Here is a 7589-nt window from a genome sequence, read left to right on the forward strand (position 1 = left end):
GTCAATAAGACATTGGCAGAATGTTTATCCTTGATTGAGATGGTTATGCTGGTGAAGCAGTGCATTCCACGTTGCAAAAACTCATACTTCAAGTTCCTGATGCAAAAAAGCTTGCGAAATATTGGGTATGCCAGATGTGCCTGAACAGTTTCATCCACTGAAAAGGTGCTTGGTATTATGAAAGTGCCATCTAGCAGGAGCACAGCCAAAGGATGAATTACGTCATGCATTAGCTGATGCTATGAAGCTACAACAAATCTAAAAAAATCTGATGAGAAATGTGTAGGGAAAGAAATCACTCAAAATGATGAGGCAAAGGAATTCAATTTAGATAAAAATAAGATAACTGTTTCCAAGGAAGCTCCTTTGAAAAGAATATGGAGCCAAGTAATGAAGAGAATTCCCCAAATGCAGGAGATGTTGTTTGAAGTCTGAACAAGAGAACTCTTCCGTTGAAAAAGTCAAAGAAGCGAACAGAGTGTGTAAGCCTGCGTTACGTAAAAAGAGAGGAGAGTGGACAGCAACACAGACAAAGATGAAATCTTGGAGTTAAACTCTGAAAATGACAACATGGGATCATTCTTAATTAAATATAGTTTGTCACTGCTCTTTATGTGGAAAGTGCAAAGAAAAAACACAGTGTGAAGTAAATGATTCGGCTGTTAAGGATCGAAATATCAACCCCTGTGAGACGCTCTCGACGCAGATGAGAAGAAGTCCAAGTTGCCAAAGAAATGAAGAGCGCAACCTTTGTGTTTCTTCGCTTCAAGAGCTTGGAGAAATGGGAGATGATGGTACTGGCTTCATCTATAGACAAAACAGTGCCCTGCAAAAAGTTTATCCACAAGAACTGTCCAAAGAGGATAGTACCATTTTAAAAAGAGTGTGGCCAGCTCCTTTATCTCTGTATAAAAGGCTTCTCTTTCTTACTATGGTATTAAAATATCAAATAAATAGGCCGTGGGGATGATACACTCCCACTACTGTATGGTCTTGGCAGCAAATCACCATGGATAACACTAACCTTTTTTTATTTTAACTTGGAAAACAGCTTTAAAAGCATTTTCTTAGCATTTAACTAAAGTATCTATCTGTCACCTTCAAACATGTAATCAATAATTATCTTCCCACACTGGTACTATTTGTAGTGTACTTATAGATATCTCTCAGATCTGGTATATTTTACTTAATAGTTCCTAACAGTTCTAAATTACTATATTATTTTATTTAAATGTTTTTAAAGGGATGTGTTAATGTTGAAGAATAAAACAGATTTATTTCAATAACTGTTGGCACAAAAGTATAGTGTTTAAGATTAAAATTTGGTGGTAGTGTAAAAAAATTAGTTAAGAGTTCAGTTTATATAAGTAAGTTTATACAGAAGATTTCAGTAACAAGGAAGTTTAATAACATTCAGAAAAAGAAGAAATGGAAGTAACTGATGGTAATTCACTAAGGCCCCATCAGACGGCACAAAGATCTGGAAGGAACTGGGCTCCCCAAATCTCTCCGTTAGCAAGTGCCCCTACAAAAAGAGGGCATTTTAAATAAATGCAATCATTGTGCCTGCTGTGAAGGTGCCTGCTGTCAATCAAGCGGTCGTCATGGTGAGTTTTGCAGGCCATCGGAAGTGTCCTCCCCCCTCCTTTTTTTAAAGAGCCATGCACAAAATGCCCCAAAGTGTCAATTTTTAAAACCTCTTTTTTGTGTGTTTGTGTGTATGTGTGGTCATTTGGGTCAGATTGCCCCGTCCCCATTTTCAATCCCATGCAAGCTGTCTCTTTCAGTAGCAAAAGTGTGTACATTTGTTAATTGACAAGAGCAAAAAATGTAACATTTGAATTGTAAGTCTATCCCTTTGCAACATTGTAACATTTCCCTTGTGCTGGAAGCGAGCAGATGAAAGAGAAAGTGCACAAGCCGCTAGCCCTGCTCTATCTGCCTCAAGAAAAAAAATTATGCGCATATTTGGTCAAAAATAATTTTTAAAAAATATGAAAAGGGGGGAGGTGCCATTGCCTTCCACTGAGGCTGAGAGAGAGTAACCTGTCAGTTCCAACTAAAGTAGACCCATGGATGAATTGGGAATAAAAGGAAATGCAGCGCAGGCATGCATCTTCTCTGCCCTCCAGCTTACATCAATTATATTATTAATAATATTAAATAATTTAAGAAAATAATAAAAACCAGGAGCAAGAGGAAAGTAGAACAAGCAAGCACCCAAAAAAGTAATGCGCAGTAAATTGTGTCAAAAGAACGGGAAGTGCAGAGTACTAAAGGCTTAATAACAGATCAAACAAGCAATCAAATGTCTTCCTAAATTAAAATTAAAAGCCTGAGGGGAAATGTTAAAACAGCAAATCCAGTGAGCCAATCTGAAGACTGAATTCTATAATTGGAGTGCCACATCTGAAAAGGCGCTTTCAGTCCTATCAAGTACTGCATCCTCAAGCTACAATCCTGTTGATCAGCCCAACTCTGTCCATGTAAGTGGAGGTGTAAGTAGTGGCATAGTGGCAGGAATGAAATGGCCATGGGTGCTGCAAAATTAATCTCTGTCAACAGAGAAAGCTATACTGCCAGCTCCTGAGCTGTACAGAAATTGGCTGGGCAATCTTCTCTTGTGATGATGATGGTTTCTCTGCTGTCCTTCCACTACCCACTAGACTACACTGTTCCAAGAAGTACCTCATGACAGGGTAAAAGTCTGCAAGGTATCAACAGGATTCCAGCCTCAGGCCTGCAGTAATTCCCCAGGGTGAAATCGTAGGGCTCATTCCCACTATGATTTAAAGCAAATTGCTGATCGGGTTATATGTGCCTCGTTCCCACTTGAAATCAGTTTCCATCCTGCTGAGATTGGCTTCAGTCATGATGAAGGGAGGCAAACACACACACAAACGCTCTTTCCTGACACTAGTTCTTTGCCCGTTCTTTTGAAAAGAATTTATTCCAAAGCACGTTCAGTAAGTGGGAACGAGGGATCTTAATTGCATCATTCTGGAGAAAAGGGACTATGGTAGAGCAGGTTGGCAGAGGGGTGTTTACCATTCCGCCTCAGTTTTTGGGAAATCAGCCACCCACCCCCCCCCCCCCAGCACTGCCTTTGTGCTTTTGCGCATAATCATATATTTTCTTTTTATATATATAAAAAAGAGTCTATGCAGCCCATTGCATTTGCAATTACTTGCAATTACTCAGGCAGCGCACCAGGCAATCAGGCCGACTGCAGCTCAGTGAGGCAAGTAGCTGCAAAACCAATGGATCACATATTCTGTCATTTTATATTTTTAAAAAATATATAATTCCCAAGCCAGGCTGCTCAAAAGGGAAATGGTGTGCTTGACTCACTTAGGGCTGCTGTGGGGCTGCTGGGGTGGGAGAAAAGAAAGAGCGATTCTTCCCCCCTTCTCTTCCTCTTCAGCTTTCCAGCCTTTACTTTCAAGTAGAGACCAGGCTGCTGGGCTGAAAAAGAAGGAGTGATCCTTCCAAGGCAGTATGGTGCAGCAGTTTGAATGTTGGACTGAGACTCTGGAGACTAGTGTTTGCATCCCTGATCAGCCATATAAGCTAGTGAGTAGCTTTGGAGTCACACTCTCTCAGTGTGAGAGCATGGTGATGGGAGAGTCCTCCATGATATTCATGGATCCATGCACCCCAGGGGAGAGTCTTCTATGGGGGCACCACCAGAAGCCCCCCTATGTCCTCCAAGTCCTTTGAGGCTGAGAGGGCATCACCTCAAACCCTTATGCCCTCCAAGTCTTGCAAGGCTGGAAGGGCACCATCTCTCCCCCCCCCCCAACTCCATGTGTTAAGTCCTTCCTTGAATGTCCTTCATTCTGAGCATCACTTAGAGAAGCTCTGCATCGACATTGTTAGGAGTGATTTTTGGGGACATCTTCCCCGTGTGTGTGTGTGTGTGTGTGTGTGTATCGCTCTGGAAGGTCCTCCATTTTGAGCATGACCAAGAGGTATGGATTGACATTCCTAGCAGTGATTTGGGCTTTGATTTGGGGACATCCTCCATATGTATTTTTTCCATTTCCATTTTGGGGGGGAGGTGCCTGGTACTCCCAGCCCTCCCTTCCCCCTTCTCCCTCTTTTCATGCATCACTGATGATACATAGATGACTGACATGCATTTGAAGCGGCACAAACTAGTGGGAACCACAATCATGCCAAAAAAAGAAGTGATTACCAGGGAGTAATGAAAAGATCCACTTTCATAGTGGGAACTACAGACCTTTTGGAACTGATTCAATAACACAAAGTGAAGGCAAATCGCCAACCAGTTTAAATGTAAGTGGGAATGAGCCCATAGTGTGGTATAGAAGTCTAAGGAGCTTATCACATGAGGCACTTACTGCGCTGGAATCATTGCCCAAACGCTTCAGAAGCGTGGAGGTGGGATAGCTGATTGCAATTCTAAAGTGTCAGTGAAGCGTGTCCTACTTTTCTCCCATTGACAAATCGTTCATGGAGTAGCCATTTCTGTAATTACAGGAACTTCTGTTATTAAAAAAATAGCTGCTCCATGAACGATTCTCCGACAGGAGAAGAGCGGGACACCTCAATGATGCTTCAGAACCACGACAGGCTATTCCACCTCCACGCTTCTGATGCATTTGGGCAACAATTCCAGCGCAGTAAGTGCCTTGTGTGATAAGCTCCTAAATGTTGGCTTATGATTCTGGAGATCAGGGTCTGATTCCACACTTGAGCATACAAAGCCATTGGGTGACCTTAGGGAAATCTCACTCTATCAGCCTCAGAGGATGGCAACGACAACCCCCCTCTGAAGAGATTTGCCAAGAAAAACCTAGGGTTGCTGTAAATAAAAAATTACTTGGAGGAACATAACAACAATGAATTGATGAGCTGAATTTTAGACCTCCATAAATATTTTTTAAAAACAGAATGAACTCAACATCCCTTGAAAAAGCCAAACATTTAATCTGTCCTGATTTGACAGGGACAGCCTTAATTAATCCTTTATTATCCCAGTTTTTCTCTCCTCTTCCCCTTTGTCCTCCAAATGCTTCAAACCTATTTCAAAGTGCAAAAGTAATTTGCACTCAGCAAGGGGGAGAGGAGAGGATCAGGTAGAATATTGCCCTTCCCAGTAGGCTTGATAAAAAGCAAGCTGATGCAGCCTCTCCTAATATATCATTTGCCAACATGATCACACTCCGATGTTGCTTGGCCACACATGTCCTGGTTTGCATCTGCAAAATGTTGGAGGGTAGGATCAAACATCTTGCAAGATACTAAGTGGGTTATGGTGTCAGCTGATTCCTCCCCAGCTAGCAATTTAATTCACGTAATTTTTTCCAGCATTTCTCATATGCATAAATAATAAACACTCTGACTTATACAAACTTCTGATTATGAATCTCTTTTATATTTTCCCCAGGCTATTTGAATAAATGAGGTTGTGCTATGTTTACAACTAACCTTGAAAATGGTTATTAGGCAGAATGTTGTTTTCTTCCATGTACATTTTGGATCAGAAAAAGAAAGCAAGTGCTTCCTTTTTTTAGGAACTCAGGAAGAGTGAAGAATAATACGATGAACTGAAAGCAATTGAAAAGCCATGCTTGAAGACTGTGTGTTGTTAACCAGTTCTCAAAACAGGTTTCTATTTTAAAGAAAAAACAGGAACACTGAGGACACAACATACTGCTTGAGACCCACTATGAAGTCATTCCAATAAACCGTCTTGTCACCACTAACCCAGAGATGAGCAGTGTGGCTCATGTAGTACCCAACTCCATTTCTGTGTCCCCAAGTCCTCCCTGAACCCATTAAAATCTATAGTCTCCCAGTTTGTGTGTGAGTGTTGGGGAAGGGGGAATTTCCTGGAACTGGAACAGTGCCATTTATTTTTTTCATTTAATATCTCACCTTTCTTATGGGGCATTTTTACATGCATACAACCCCCCAAATTACTGCCACAAGGTTGCCACAGCTGCCCTAAAGCATCTGTCACCTGAGGTGTTTGCCTTGCTCTTCCTAGTGGAAAGCCAGCCCTGAATGCTTTGCCACTGAAACTCTTTGTTTCTCTGAATCCTGCAAAGTGAAGGAAACATATACCAGAGAACAAGTGAAGGTAGGGTAGTGTGTGAGATCTTCCATTTATTTTATATTCCAGTCACATCAGTACAATGCGTGTCTTGATGGACAAAGTCCTTTCACCACCGCCAGTACTGCTACTCTTGCGGTTATCCCCACTAATAAAAATATTAATGATAATAAATACTACTAATTGGATCTTACAGTTCATCTGCAGCCCAATCTCTGCAATGCTTTCTCATCACACTCTTGGCAGCTCAACTGCCAGCTCCCAGGAGAGCCAGAACGAGATCATCATCTTTTCCAGCGGTTGCTCTACAAACAAAGAAATCTTTTACATGTAAATATACACAGGCATTTTATAGGATACAGTAAATGTTAAAACTATAATTAATGTCAGCAGTTATGGTGGAATGTGGACAGTTCTTTACACATCTGGCAAATATCTCATGTACAGTACTGTTAAACCAGTAAATGTTGTTACTCACCTAACAAACATTGTCATCGTTTACTCTGGGGACTCCATAATTGCATGCATTTACCAGATTGTCAGTGTTCCCTTCAGACTGCTTACAGTTTACATGTTTTGAGGCATTCACCATTAAAAATCTTGCCTTGTTTACCAAATCATCTGGGTATTACTGAAGAGGGCACCCTTTCAAGATTGCTTGGAAAAAATACCAACCTGTATTCGCCCACTTATTTGACATGCTAGGGACCAGAACACTGCCAAAAGTGGAAATTGTTGAAATGTGGATCCCACATTACTGTATGTTATATTACTGTATAAGCAAAAATATAAGTATGAATGTCTATACAGTGCTATATTATAAGCACATGCCAACACCATGAAAGACTTTCACAGTATATAGTACACAGATTGAACAGAAAGATTGCAAAAAATTGGAGAATAAAACTAGCATGTGGTTGCAAAAGTCTCATGCGAAGTGCTACCTTTTTGTTCAGTCTGTCTACTGTATATTGTAGAAGTCATTTGTGGTATTGTCGTCTGCTTATAATACAGCACAGTGTAGGAAACAAGTATTCATACAGTGTGCCTATGTCATACACGGGTGCGCCATACGAGGCTTTCAGCTTATGTTGAAAGCTGCACAACATACAGGAAATGGCATGCGCGCCCATGGCACGCGCACTGTGTAGCAACGCATGCATGAGCCCCATTATTTTCAATGGGGTTCAAGCATACATGGAACTTGCCTTATGCAGGTATCCGAAATGGATCCCTCGCATAAGTAAGGGCACACTGTATTTGTGCCTATATTTATCAAAAGAGTGGACCACGCTTGGATTCCGGTAATAATTTAATAGTATCAAAAGAGTGGATCATTGAAAAGGTTAATTCCCATTGAAAAGCAGGGATGGATTATCTATTTCAATTTAATATGATTCTGTCTGTATCATTTTAACTTTTTTTTTTCTGTTTATGTGTTGGTGTAGCATATCCAGCGACACAGATTACAGGCTTCCTATTTACAATCAAATGTGTGCAAAGGTGG

General features: G+C 40.9%; 1 pseudogene; it reads left to right on the forward strand.

Moving 5' to 3' along the window:
* The window catches only part of LOC121925902, a 9128-nt pseudogene extending 3698 nt beyond the window's left edge, over nt 1-5430 (forward strand).
* Nucleotides 5431-7589: the final 2159 nt, after the last annotated feature.

Source organism: Sceloporus undulatus, chromosome 3 (assembly GCF_019175285.1).
Source record: "Sceloporus undulatus isolate JIND9_A2432 ecotype Alabama chromosome 3, SceUnd_v1.1, whole genome shotgun sequence".
Lineage (NCBI taxonomy): Eukaryota > Metazoa > Chordata > Lepidosauria > Squamata > Phrynosomatidae > Sceloporus > Sceloporus undulatus.